This window comes from Salvelinus alpinus, chromosome 3, assembly GCF_045679555.1.
Source record: "Salvelinus alpinus chromosome 3, SLU_Salpinus.1, whole genome shotgun sequence".
NCBI lineage: Eukaryota > Metazoa > Chordata > Actinopteri > Salmoniformes > Salmonidae > Salvelinus > Salvelinus alpinus.
This window is the reverse complement of record NC_092088.1, coordinates 47,697,709-47,712,923: the sequence shown is the minus strand read 5'-3', so window position 1 is coordinate 47,712,923 and position 15,215 is coordinate 47,697,709. Positions and strand designations below refer to the sequence as shown.

The following is a 15,215-nucleotide window of genomic DNA, read 5'->3' as shown; positions in this document are numbered from 1 at the left end:
CTGGCTCTGTCTCCTATCTTAACTTAAAGAACATATTCTGGGGCGTTCTGACAGATGTTCCTCCGGAGGGCCGCCCCCCTCCCCATCTCTTGACCAGACATAGGCAGGAACCAAGGATTGTTTATGACACCAAAGATAAGATGCACAAAGAACATTTCCTTTACAGGCATATTAAGTTCAAGAACTAGCCTAAGTTACATATGGCGATAAACTCGTGTGTTGCGGAATAGGTTATCTGACTTGTCATAGTCATCATGTTAGGCTTAGTATGTCAATGTCTGGACGTCACCCCGTTTGTTTATAATGTTGTCGTCTTGATATAATTGTGTTAGTGGCGGGTTTAGCCTAATCCAGTGTTTCCCAAACAGGGGTAGGGTCTACAAGCAGCCTACCATATCAACAGCAGTTGAATATGGGGGACACAGTCTCACCTTTTAGCTAACCAACCACCCTGCCAGCTTTGTGTAGTCCAGACATGGGCAAACTACGGCCCGCGGGCCACATACGGCCCGTTAGGCTTTTTAATCCGGCCCGCCGAACTTGTCCAAATTATAGTAAAAACCTCCTTTTTTTCCCCTTTCCCTGCAATGCCCACGTTTCCCCAATAGATGGCGCACTCAAAACACATTGACCGTTGTTGGAGTGGCGCGTATTTCTCTTTATTTCACTTTAATTTTCACTTCGTTTCACGTCACCATTAAGCCCTTCTGTGAAAATGAGCGGACCAAAGAGAAGGAAAGTGGACAGCGAATGCCGAGTGTTTAATAAGGAGTGGACAACAAAATACTTCTTCACTGAAGTCCGATCAACGGCTGTATGTCTGATATGCCAAGAAGCTGTTGCGGTTTTCAAAGAGTACAATATCAGCCGTCACTTTGCCACGAAGCATGCGAACTATGCTAGCAAGCAGTCAACACAAGAACGGGCGGCTACTGCTCAGAGGTTGGCAGCTAATTTACAGTCAACAGAACTTTTTTCACCGACAAACTGCAATTCAAGAGTCAAGTACCAAGGCAAGTTATTTGCTGGCATTCAAATTAGCAAAGGCTAGCAAGCCTTTCTCCGAAGGCGAGTTTTTGAAAGAGTGCATGGTAGAGACAGCAGGTCTCTTGTGTCCGGAGAGCAAAGCCAAGTTTGAAAAAATCAGTTTAGCACGCAGGACAGTGACTCGCCGCGTGGAACTGATTGACGAAGATATAGTCAGCGAGTTAAACAAAAAGGCGGAGTCCTTTAAGTTATATTCACTAGCACTGGATGAAAGTAACGACATAAAAGACACTGCTCAGCTCCTAATTTTTTAATTTAATGGGGAAATCCGAAGAATTCCCCGAGCTGAGCGACACAAACTGGCTTTGTGACTTTGCGTTTGCTGTGGACATATTTTCACACATGAATGAGCTGAACGTGAAGCTACAGGGGAAAGATCAGTTTGCGCACGACATGTACACAAATGTGAGAGCCTTCAAATCCAAGCTGGTTTTATTCTCCAGGCAAATGTCAAACAAATCTTTCGCACATTTCCCCACACTAGCCGTGCAGAAAGAGGCCGCCCGAAATGCGAAGAAATACTGCAAATCACTGGACGATCTGCACAGAGAATTTTGCCGTCGGTTCTGTGATTTTGAAAAAATTGACAAGTCACTTCAACTGGTGTCCTGTCCCCTGTCACAAGACCCCGAATCAGCACCGCAGGAGCTGCAATTGGAACTGATCGATCTTCAGTCTGACTCCGTCTCAAAGGAGAAGTTCAAGTCTCTTAAACTGAATGACTTTTACGCTTCACTTAACGAGACCGCGTTTCCAAACCTCCGGAGGACGGCGCAGAAGATGCTGGTGTTGTTTGGCTCGACCTACGTGTGTGAGCAGACGTTTAGCGTCATGAAAATCAACAAAGCCCATCACAGATCCAAGTTAACTGACCAACACCTCAGATCTGTCCTGAGAATTGCCACAACAAAACTAACTCCAGACTTTGATGCACTGGCAAAAAAGGGAGACCAACAACACTGTTCCCACTGAAATGGTGAGTTTTTCTGCTGTGTTATGAAAAAATGCATATGGAAAGTTTGGAAGTGCGTCTTTTAATTAAGAGCAATGCGCATTTACGCACAGCAGCGGTACAGTAGCTTTATTAACACGCCGCACATCGCTCTTAATTTAAATTTAAATTTTCAGCTGCAGGTAGGATATTTAATACAGCCTATGTCTGTGTGCTTGGCAACGATACACGTGTACTGTTTGCGCGTGAAGGCGAGGGCGTCCGTGGCGAGTTTGTAGAGCGCGCGGTCAGGACAATCCATCCATGATTTTGCGGAGTTTAACACAAGTAGATATTATTGAGCTTGAGTATTTCGTTGTGTAATAATATGTTTTGAATGTTGAAAGTGATTCCATTTTTCAATAAATGTTGATTTCTTTAACTTTGCACCTTCGATTGAAACTTATTAAAAACAGACGCAATCTTGATAAATCACAGTGCGTATGTTATTTTAATCTATTTACATTTCCTCATCCCGGTATCTGCGAAATAGTATGTAAATGCCATATCTTGCATATTCCTTGAGACAAATTTATTAACTGATAAGGGCTATTTTTCACATTTCAAAGACAGTTAATAAATTGGGTTGTAGTGTTCTTACTGTGCTATGAGGTTTGCACACACTACATTTAATGCTTTAGTATATCCGGCCCAAACACTCCCTCCAAATGCTCCTGGCCCGGCCCCTCTGTCAAATTTTAGAACCCATTGTGGCCCGCGAGTCAAAAAGTTTGCCCACCCCTGGTGTAGTCAGTCAGTGCCACTGTTAGTAGGCCTACCATCACTGTTAAATATTTCTCCACTGTCTCATGTTTTGCATTCGCTTCTTGCCAGCAGTTTGTTTGTGCCATGGGTTGTAGAACAAACTGTCATTTTCAATTCTTGCATGTCTATTTTAAAACAACAATTTTTTTTAACTGGTTTGCCATGCATTTGTTGCCTGTGCACTATTTACCAATATTACCATATTCAGCTGTCAAATATTTATTTTATACCTGGCCCTGAACTGACTGTGAGAGGTAGCCTATAGGTCTAACAGTTTAAATGAACAGGGAGCCATCCCCTTCACTCTGAGTTGCAGGTCTTATCTTACCCTCAGGTTTCTGGTTTAGATCCCCCATGGTAAAGAGTAGACAGACACGAGACACCATTTCATTCCCACAGCCATATCCATTCTGAGTAGTGGTCATGGGAGGAATAGTTGTCAGGTTGCATTAAATGAGCTTCTGTTCTAGAAGGAATGCTCTGGGTTATAAAAGGACGCAACAATAACACCCTTCAGTCTCATAAACAAATGGCTGCTGGGCCTAGGAATCCTGGGAACTGTAATCTTTACCCTCCTCACCCCCATGGCTGCCGAATTGGATTACTTCTCATTACTTGTGTCCTGAGTCTGTGCCCAGTTGTAACCCAGGGATATTTTTGTTTGTCAACAGGGAGTGACGTTTCCCGCCATGCACGCCATGTGGGCATCTTGGGCCCCACCAATGGAGAGGAGCCGATTGCTCACCATTGCTTACACTGGTATTGCACACCTAACCCACCCTTCACACACATTTCTTATTCTGGGGACTCACTCATGTTTGCATGTGTAGTATATTATTTTTATTAAAGTTACAATATGTAACTTTTTGGGCGACCTGACCAAATTCACATAGAAATGTGAATTATAGATCTGTCATTCTCATTGAAAGCAAGTCTAAGAAGCGGTAGATCTGTTATGTGTGCTATTTCTATGCTTCCCGTGATTAACATTTTTTTTAATTTACCTTTATTTAACCAGGTAGGCTAGTTGAGAACAAGTTCTCATTTACATCTGCGACCTGGCCAAGATAAAGCAAAGCCGTGCGACACAAACAACAACACAGAGTTACACATGGAATAAACAAACATACAGTCAATAATACAATAGAAAAAGTCCATATACAGTGTGTGCAAATGCGGTAGGATAAGGGAGGTAAGGCAATAAATAGGCCATAGTGGCGAAATAATTACAATATAGCAATTAAACACTGGAGTGATAGATGTGCAGAAGATGAGTGTGCAAGTAGAGATACTGGGGTGCAAAGGAGCAAAATAAATAAAATAAATAACAGTATGGGGATGAGGTAATTGGATGGGCTATTTACAGATTGGCTATGTACAGGTGCAATGATTTGTGAGGGAGATATGAGTCTCCAGCTTCAGTGATTTTTGCAGTTCATTCCAGTCATTGGCAGCAGAGAACTGGAAGGAAAGGCGGCCAAAGGAGGCTGACCAGAATGCTCATACGTGCACCATCGCGCGTATTTTGATTTTGTCCACCCACACCAGACGTGATCAGGACAATTGAAATATTGAATTATCAAAACCAACTCTGAACCAACTATATTTATCCGGGGACAGGTCGAAAAGCATTAAACATTCATGGCAATTTAGCTAGCTAGCTTGCTGTTGCTAGCTAATTTGTCTTGGGATATAAAAATTGGGTTGTTATTTTAACTGAAATGCACAAGGTCCTCTACTCTGACAATTAATTCACAGATAAAAGGGTAAACCGAGTTAGTTTCTAGTAATCTCTCCTCCTTCAGGCTTCTTCTTCTTCTTCTTTGGACGTTATATGGCGGTTGGCAACCAACTTTAAGGAGCATTACCACCACCACCACCAACTGGGCTGGAGTGTGAACCTCAGTTTGTCTTTCAATGACCCACGTGGGTATATGCTCTTATAAACCAATGAGGAGATGGGAGAGGCGGGACTTGCAGAGCGTCAAGCGTCACAAATAGAACCAAGTTCTAGCAGTGTGGGTGCAATGATTGACAAACGTATGTGTACATTTATTTTGCAACGCTCACGCATGCGACGTGAGTGGTGTGGTCAGAATGTAAGTTTAGTTTTTGCGTCTCTTACTTTTTGTTTTGTACACCAGCTGACATACAATATTTTTGGTTATTGAAAAGATATTTCACAGCGGTTTAGATGGTACAATGATTCTCTACACTACTTGTTTCGTCACATAAACTGAAATTAGGCGGACCATTAGAATCTTAGCAACCAGGAAATGGCAGCGCGATTCCTGCATATTGCACCTATTTAAGTTGAGGTGATTTTCTTCACAAGGCAACTTAATAAAAAAACTCCTCTCTCCAGGTGCTCAGCTGGGTACAGTGGTCGCCCTTCCCCTGTCTGGTCAGATCTGCTTCTACCTCGACTGGACCTGGGTCTTTTATATATTTGGTAAGGCCGACAGAGGGTTTGAAACAGAGAAGATGTGAAACTGAACTTTATAGCATTTGACCCATTTCACACAGGTTTTTCGTAGTGTCGGCTTTGTCTTTGTTCATGCTTACAATGAATACAGACACGGTTTCCTTTATGCATTCCTTTTTTAGGGAACATAAAGGGGAAAACACTTGGTGGGAAATATGATTGGGGGGAATTTAAGTGCATGTCACAAGCAAAGCTTGTGCGGCATGTCCGTCCGTGTGTTTGTGTTTACATTTTAGTCATTTAGCAGATGCTCTTATCCAGAGAAACGTACCGTTTGACCATGCATTATTTGACTGTGTGTGTTTAGGTATTGTGGAGATTGTGTGGTTCATCCTGTGGGCTCTCCTTGTCAGTAACACTCCAAGCACACACCCGCGGATCTCAGAACAGGAGAGACTACATCACTTCTACCCTGAATAAGGAGGTATGTTGCAAAAGCAGCTGGGAATTGTAGTGTCTGATCTTTATGTCTAAGGCCCACTCTTTGTAAATTGGCAGACTATGGTTGTGTCAGGTTCATGAACATTAAGTACATAAATATAGAATACAGTGGTCAAATACGCAGTGAAGTTATGTACAGCTTTTTTGTTGTTTTTTTGTCCTCAGTACAGTAGCAGTGTAAACTGGCACACTATTTGGTGCAACAGCAATCTCAACAGGAGGAACTGACTGCCTTTTTATGAACACTGTTATATGCAACCCGTTTTACTGCGGTCACATAACTTTTATTGTATTTTTACTTCACATTTGTTATGCAACACTTGGCAGACATTGAGACATTGAAAAGAAAAAGGTGTTTCTAGCCAAACATCCACAAAGCGCTTTTCTCAGCCACCCTCAAATAAGCCTGTGATAAAAGTGATATTTCACATGGGCAAGTCTAGTGTTATTTTAAGATGGTCATCTTTGATGTTCTTTTGTTCAGATCTCTCCGACGGGGGACCACATCCCCTGGGGGTCCATCTTGAAGGCCATTCCGCTGTGGGTCATAGTGGTGGCTCACTTCTACCACTGGACCTTCCACACACTACTCACCCTGCTGCCCACATACATGAATGATGTATTGGGCTTCAGTATCAAAGAGGTGAGTTTGTTAGTTCTGGTCACACACCCAGCCACACAGTCTCTGTCATTAACCCAGTGTTTGTTGTATGTGGTCCCGTTAGAACGGTGCCCTGTCGCCTCTGCCCTACACCGGCTGTGGGCTGCTAGCTGTGCTGGGGGGCCAGCTGGCTGATTACCTGAGGGAGAACTTCTTCTACCGCACTGTGGTCATCAGGAAGACCTTCAGTCTCATAGGTGAGGAGCAGCATTACAAGGGGACAGAGAGAGACACTCACAGATGAGCACATATACACACTCACCCACACATACATTCATGCTCACACAATACATGCTCACAATCCACATATTCAAACACGTTCAAACACCCACACTGTCTCTATCTTCTAGCTGTATCTCACATTACCTCTATATTTGGATAAATCTAATTTTTTTGTTTTGTTATCAATGTCTTCCCTCCATGTATCCTATGTTTACCATATTCGGTGGGTGTATGTAGGTATGATTGGTCCGGCAGTGTTCATCGTGGCTGGAGGATTCGTAGCCTCTGGCTTCAACATCAATCACCGCGACATTGCCCCCCCCATAAGATACTGAGATCACTATTGATACTGTTACTAGCACTTCATTTTTAGAGAGAGGAATGACCAGGAATGTATAGCATAGTAAAATGGTTATAACACAGTAATAACCATTGAATTATTGTCTTGTTGTGAGATGTGTGTAACTGTCAAAAAATTGTGTGAATGTTCCTTTTCCCTTTTTAGTTATGCTGGAATCTTGTTGGGAATCACAAACTCCTTTGCCACGATATGGTGGGACCAGTCATAGCAAGAGCCCTGACCAAAAATGTAAGAATCTGTTATCATCACATATCTTTCAGATAATGAAAGTACAGTATTATAAAACACTTTGCAGAACTCATGATTGTTGTAAGTGTAGCAAAGTTAAATTAAAGGAAAACAGCCTTGTAAATAAAACTTTTAATATTTTAATGTTTGTTATTTTTGGTAAGTGGACCCCATATAATGGGTGTAAGTGCATTTTTAAAAATCAATTATCAATGCTATTACTCTTTATGTAGGCCTTTTTGTGTGGTATGATAACCCCTTTCGTTTTTTACTTTGTTTACAGGTAGGGGTTTGCGCTGGAGGTTGTGGACTCTTGTGCCTAAAATCACTTGATGAAGTCTTGCATGGACTGACATCAGACAAGTACCATTTCTACTTTTAGTCAACATTTGTTGCTTCCTCCGCTAGATGCTCAGGAGAAAAAACAACAACAAGCCATATGAATTAAGGATCTTGTATGTAGCACAGTTAGCGGCAACTGAAAGAACCCAGTCTCAGAGGATAGAATCCAAGTGCAGTTCACCCACTCCCAAGGCGAAGGATATACGTCTCACTCGGGAACAGGCCCCGACCCCAGTGATCTGCGTGAAGAGGAGGCGGAGAAAGAGAGGCCGGAGGGCAGGCTGCCTTCTGAGGAGTCGGAGGCGATCGAATAAACCCCCACTCCGCTCTATTCTGCAAGCAAGCATGCAATCTTTGGACAATAAAATGGACGAGTTATTGGGTAGATTAAACTACCAACGGGACATTAAAAACTGTAACATCTTATGCTTCACGGAGTCGTGGCTAAAAGACGACAATATCAACATATAGCTGGCTGGTTATACGACGTACCGGCATTATAGAACAGCGGCGTCTGGTAAGACTATGTATTTTTGTAAACAACAGCTGGTGCACAATATCTAAGGAAGTCTCGAGCTATTGCTCGCCTGAGGTAGAGTTTCTCATGATAAGCTGTAGACCACATTACCTACCGAGAGAGTTTTCATCTGTATTCTTTGTAGCTGTTTACATACCACCACAGTCAGAGGCTGGCAATAAGATAGCATTGAATGAGCTGTATTCCACCATAAGCAAACAAGAAAACGCTCAACCAGAAGCGGCGCTCCTATTAGCAGGGAAACTTAAGTCAGTTTTACCAAATTTCTATCAGCATGTTAAATGTGCAACCAGAGGGAAAATAACTCTGGACCACCTATACTCCACACACAGAGATCCATACAAAGCTCTCCCTCGCCCTCCATTTGCCAAATCTGACCATAATTACATCCTCCTGATTCCTGCTTACAAGCAAAAATTAAAGCAGGAAGCAACAGTGACTAAATCAATAAAAAAGTGGTCAGATGAAGAAGATGCTAAGCTACAAGACTGTTTTGCTAGCACAGACTGGAATATGTACCGGATTCCTCCAATGGCATTGAGGAGTACACCACATCTGTCATTGGATTCATCAATATGTGCATCGATGGCGTCGTCCCCACAGTGACCGTACATACATACGCCAACCAGAAGCCATGGATTACAAGCAGCATCCGCACTGAGCTAAAGGCTAGAGCTGCCGCTTTCAAGGAGCGGGACTCTAACCCGGAAGCTTATAAGAAATCCCACTATGCCCTCCGACGATCCCTCAAACAGGCAAAGCGTCAATACAGGACTAGAGTCATACTACACCGGATCTGAAGCTCGTCGGATGTGGCAGGGCGTGCAAACCATTACAGACTACAAAGGGAAGCACAGCTGAGAGCTGCTCAGTGACACGAGCCTACCAGACGAGCTAAACTACTTCTATGCTCGCTTCGAGGCAAATAACACCTAAACAGGCATGAGAGCACCAGTTGTACTGGAAGACTGTGTGATTAAGCTCTCCGCAGCTGATGTGAGTAAGACCTTTAGACAGGTCAACATTCACAAGACCGCAGGGCCAGATGGATTACCAGGACGTGTACTGCGAGCATGCGCTGACCAACTAGCAAATGTCTTCACTGACATTTTCAACCTCTCCCTGTCCAAGTCTGTAATACCAACATGTTTTAAGCAGACCACCATAGTGCCTGTGCTCAAGAACACTAAGGTAACCTGCCTAAATGACTACCAACCCGTAGCACTCACGTCTGTAGCCATGAAGTACTTTGAAAGGCTGGTCATGGCTCACATCAACACCATCATCCCAGAAACCCTAGCCCACTCCAACTTGCATACCGCCACGACAGATCCACAGATGATGCAGTCTCTATTGCACTCCTCACTGCCCTTTCGCACCTGAACAAAAGGAACACCTATGTGAGAATGCTCTTCATTGACCATCGCAGCCCCCCCCCCAACAAATGTAATGAAATAATTTAGGATTTTTTTTGGGGGGGGGGACCGCCAAATGTTACCATGGGTCAAAGAGAAGAATGTTCTCTTTTATAGCTAATTTCATGATATTCTACACATTTTGCCACGAGGCTGAGAGGAAAATGTGCAGTTTTATAGCTAATATCATGCTTTTCTACACATTTTTGCAATGATGCTGAGCGTATTTTACATTATTAAAGAACATTTCCTGCTTTTGAGAATAAATGCAACTCGCAAGCACGCAAACATGTCACATGTAACTTGATATGTGAATAAATTCTATAAGATTTGCAAGCATGCAACTCAATTTGAGAATGAATGCAACTCATTCACTAAACTTGCGACTGATTAACCTTCTGTGAAGCAGAACTACATTTGACGATTTTGAATCTGCACACTCAATAGTTGTATCACTAATTTAGCAACTGACCTCTGGCAAAAGTTTTGTAGGTGAAAAAAAAGTGCTCTGCATGCAAGTGTAGCACATGGGGATGTGTACAACTTCTCTTCAGCTTGAAGTGTCCCCACTGCACCAGCGAATAGCTAGCTTTTTGCATGGCGCCGACTGGTAAGACTCTTCAGGAGGACGGTCACGTGTGCTAGGAAGGAAAATGGCCCGAGTTCGCTCCAGGTATGGGCCGAATCGGTCAGGAAGTGGTACTTGAAAACATATTGTTTTCACCACTTCTGAAATCGTCAGACAAAGTTCCGCCCCAATTCATTTTCATAGAGGGCACGCAGAGCAATGCTCAGGGGATTGTGGTAAGGTGAGTGGTGAGGACCATACTAGCAAAGCGGTAGAAAAAGTTCAGCTCTGCTCTACTTTCTGCAAATTGCACACCCCCACCACTGCCTTAACCAATCAGGTGAGGAGCATATGTGCTTGAAAAACTTCCGTTCATGAAACAGTTCCGCCTGCCATTAGTTCCGGGCAAGCAAGACCAAAAAAGATGAAGGAAAGCCAATCATTGCTCTGTCTGGTTTTCCAATTCTATATGATGTCGCTTTGCTAGAATACAGAGACAAAATCAGAAGGTCAATGGCATGGAGGAGGATTGCAGAGGGTGTTGGTGGGTGAAGAGAGATTTGTAAGAGATGTTTGCTTGTTCTGTTAGCTAGCTATGAAACTCAATCAATCTAAACCTCAAAACTGATCAAGGCCATTATTTGTGAATGTGTTGACTAATTTTTATTATATTTGCCCACCAAAGGGTAGAAATCACCAGTAACACACAACATTGTAAATTAAACACCGGGCATGAATTTCCCATGTCAAATGCTACAAATTTAATAATGGTATCTTAACATCATGATTCTCATATATTATATCTTATGGCTCTTTCATTATACCTGTGTCTTGATCTGGATGATTATAGCTCACTTCCTGTAAAATACATTGGCCTACATGTAATGGGTACTTTAGGTAAAGGAAATTGTGGTTTTGACTTGCAAACATTGTGCAAAGCTCTCTTCGCCTAACTTCAACATCAACATTCTCTGCAATCCTCCTCCATGCCATTGACCTTGTACTCTAAAATCATTCTAAGCAAATAAGGTAGAATTACGCGCCCCAAGATCCTTATCGACATTTTGAATTACCCTACAAATTGTCAGCTCCTTATTTTCATATACAATAATGTACCTACAATACAAGGGATGGATTTGCATTAAACAATTTCATGTCAGAAAAATAAAGGAGGTTGGTTAGCCTCATATATTATCTGCTGGTATCATTTTAAACAGGTTTTGCTGTTTTTATTGACATTTGTCAATAAAACTCATGAATACATCTATTTATGTCTACTTGTTTTGTATTCTACTTGTAGCTCTGGTTGTCCTGAAAAGAAAAATGGTAAAAAACTTCACTATGAGGCTAAATATAAGACCTAGACATGAAGATACAGTTGAAGTTGGAAGTTTACATACACTTAGGTTGTAGCCATTAAAACTCGTTTTTCAACCACTCCACAAATTTCTTGTTAACAAACTACAGTTTTGGCAAGACGGTTAAGACATCTACTTTGCATGGCACAGAATTTTTCCAACAATTGTTTACAGACAGATTATTTCACTTATAATTCACTGTGTCACAATTCCAGTGGGTCAGAAGTTACGCAAAGTTGACTGTGCCTTTAAACAGCTTGGACAATTCCAGAAAATTATGCTATGGCTTTAGAAGCTTCTGATAGGCTAATTGACATAATTTGAGTCAATTGGAGGTGTACCTGTGGATTTATTTCAAGGCCTACCTTCAAACTCAGTGCCTCTTTGCTTGACATCATGGGAAAATCAAAAGAAATCAGCCAAGACCCCAGAAAAAAAATTGTAGACCTCCACAAGTCTGATTCATCCTTGGGAGCAATTTCCAAACGCCTGAAGGTACCACGTTCATCTGTGCAAACAATAGTACGCAAGTATAAACACCATGGAACCACGCAGCCATCATCCCACTCAGGAAGGAGACTCGTTCTGTCTCCTAGAGATGAACGTACTTTGGTGTGAAAAGTGCAAATCAATCCCAGAACAACAGCAAAGGACCTTGTGAAGATGCTGGAGGAAACAGGTACAAAAGTATCTATATCCACTGTAAAACGAGTCCTATAACGACATAACCTGAAAGGGTGCTCAGCAAGGAAGAAGCCACTGCTCCAAAACCGCCATAAAAAAAGCCAGACTACAGTTTGCAACTGCACATGGGGACAAAGATTGTACTTTTTGGAGAAATGTCCTCTGGTTTGATGAAACAAAAATAGAACTGTTTGGCCATAATGACCATTATGTTTGGAGGAAAAAGGGGGAGGCTTGCAAGCCGAAGAACACCATCCCACCACGGGGGTGGTAGCATCATGTTGTGGGGGTGCTTTGCTGCAGGAGGGACTGGTGCACTTCACAAAATAGATGGCTTCATGAGGAAGGAAAATTATGTGGATATATTGAATCAATCTCAAGACATCAGTCAGGAAGTTAAAGCTTGGTCGCAAATGGGTCTTCCAAATGGACAATGACCCCAAGCATACTTCCAAAGTTGTGGAAAAATGGCTTAAGGACAACAAAGTCAAGGTATTGGAGTGGCCATCACAAAACCCTGACCTCAATCTTATAGAAAATTTTTGGGCAGAACTGAAAAAGCGTGTGTGAGCAAGGAGGCCTACAAACCTGACTCAGTTACACCAGCTCTGTCAGGAGGAATGGGCCAAAATTCACCCAACTTATTGTGAGAAGCTTGTGGAAGGCTACCTGAAACGTTTGACCCTAGTTAAATAATTTAAAGGCAATGCTACCAAATACTTATTGAGTGTATGTAAACAACTGACCCACTGGGAATGTGATGAAAGAAATCAAATCTGAAATGTATCACTCTCTACTATTATTCTGCCATTTCACATTCTTAAAATAAAGTGGTGATCCTAACTGACCTAAGACAGGTAAGTTTTACTAGGATTAAATGTCTGGAATTGCGTAAAACTGAGTTTAAATGTATTTGACTAAGGTGTATGTAAACTTCCGACTTCAACTGTGTGTGTATGTGTATATATATATATATATATATATATATATATATATATACAATGCATTCAGAAAGTTTTCAGACCCCTTGACGTTTTCCAAATGTTACGTTACAGCCTTATTCTAAAATGTTTTAAATACATTCTTCCCCTCATCAATCTACATATTGCATAATTACAAAGCAAAACGAGCATTTTAGAAATTTTTTGAAGGAAAAAAACCTGAAATATAACATTTACAGTGGCTTGCGAAAGTATTCACCTCCCTTGGCATTTTTCCTATTTTGTTGCCTTACAACCTGGAATTAAAATATATTTTGGGGGGGTTGTATCGTTTGATTTACACAACATGCCTGCCACTTTGAAGATGCAAATATTTTTTATTGTGAAACAAACAAGAAATAAGACAAAAAATCTGAACTTGAGCATACATAACTATTCACTCCCCCAAAGTCAATACTTTGTAGAGCCACCTTTTGCACCAATTATAGCTGCAAGTCTCTTGGGGTATGTCTCTATAAGCTTGGCACATCTAGCCACTGGGATCTTTGCCCATTCTTCAAGGTAAAACTGCTCCAGCTCCTTCAAGTTGAATGGGTTCTGTTGGTGTACAGCAATCTTTAAGTCATACCACATATTCTCAATTGGATTGAGGTCTGGGCTTTGACTAGGCCATTCCAATACATTTAAATGTTTCCCCTTAAACCACTCGAGTGTTTCTTTAGAAGTATGCTTAGGGTCATTGTCCTGTTGGAAGGGGAACCACCATCCCAGTCTCAAATCTCTGGAAGACTGAAACAGGTTTCCCTCAAGGATTTCCATGTATTTAGCGCCTTCCATCATTCCTTCAATTCTGACCAGCTTTCCAGTCCGTGCCGATGGAAAAACATCCCCACAGCATGATGCTGTCACCACTATGCTTCACTGTGGGGATGGTGTTCTCGGGATGATGAGAGGTGTTGGGTTTGCGCCAGACATAGCGTTTTCCTTGATGGTCAAAAAGCTACATTTTAGTCTCATCTGACCAGAGTACCTTCTTCCATATGTTTGGGGAGTCTCCCACATACCTTTTGGCGAACACCAAATGTGTTTGCTTATTCTTTTCTTTAAGCAATGGCTTTTTTTCTGGCCACTCTTCCGTAAAGCCCATCTCTGTGGAGTGTACGGCTTAAAGTGGTCCTATGGACAGATACTCCAATCTCCGCTGTGGAGCTTTGCAGCTCCTTCAGGGTTATCTTTGGTCTCTTTGTTGCCTCTCTGATTAATGCCCTCCTTGCCTGGTCTGTGAGTATTGGTGGGCGGCCCTCTCTTGGCAGGTTTGTTGAGGTGCCATATTCTTTTCATTTTTAATAATGGATTTAATGGTGCTCCGTGGGATGTTCAAAGTTTCAGATAATTTTTTTATAACCCAACCCTGATCTGTACTTCTCCACAACTTTGTCCCTGACCTGTTTGGAGAGCTCCTTGGTCTTCATGGTGCCGCTTGCTTGGGGATGCCTCTTGCTTAATGGTTTTGCAAACTCTGGAGCCTTTCAGAACACAGAACAGGTGTATGTATGTGTGTCTGTGTATATATATACTGAGATCATGTGACACTTTGATTGCACACAAATTGACTTTATTTAACTAATGTGACTTCTGAAGGTAATTGGTTGCACCAGATCTTATTTAGGGGCATCATAGCAAAGGGGGTGAATACACAGGCATCTTCTTCGAGTGTTGTTGAGGGGAGGGGGGACGTAAACTGCTATTATTTTGGGTTGAGTCCTTCAAAGATTTCCATTGGGAATTGTTGGTTGCAACAGGCATAAACAATTCCCAATGGAAATCTTTGGAGGACTTAAACCAAAATAGTTGATTACAACCATATACAGTCATTGATTACAACAATATCTAAACCATGTTTTATAAATACAATGTGATTCCATAATCTTATGGGCAGCCACAACTATAATTTGCGAAAAATAACTATTCATACTTAGATATCTGTGCGTTTTCAAAACTTGTACATTACAAATTATAAACCGACAATTATCACGTTTCAGGGAAGACCCAGATGCAGACAGTGTCCAGGTAACAAAAGTGTATTACTAGAACAGTGGGCAGGCAAATTGACAGGTCAAGGGCAGGCAGAGGTCATTAATCCAGATCAGAGTCCAAAAAGGTACAGA

The 15,215-nt window shown here is 42.0% G+C and overlaps 1 pseudogene; it reads left to right on the top strand.

Moving 5' to 3' along the window:
• The first annotated feature begins 1,305 nt into the window (after positions 1 to 1,305).
• Positions 1,306 to 7,857, top strand: LOC139569818 (sialin-like; annotated as a pseudogene).
• Positions 7,858 to 15,215: the final 7,358 nt, after the last annotated feature.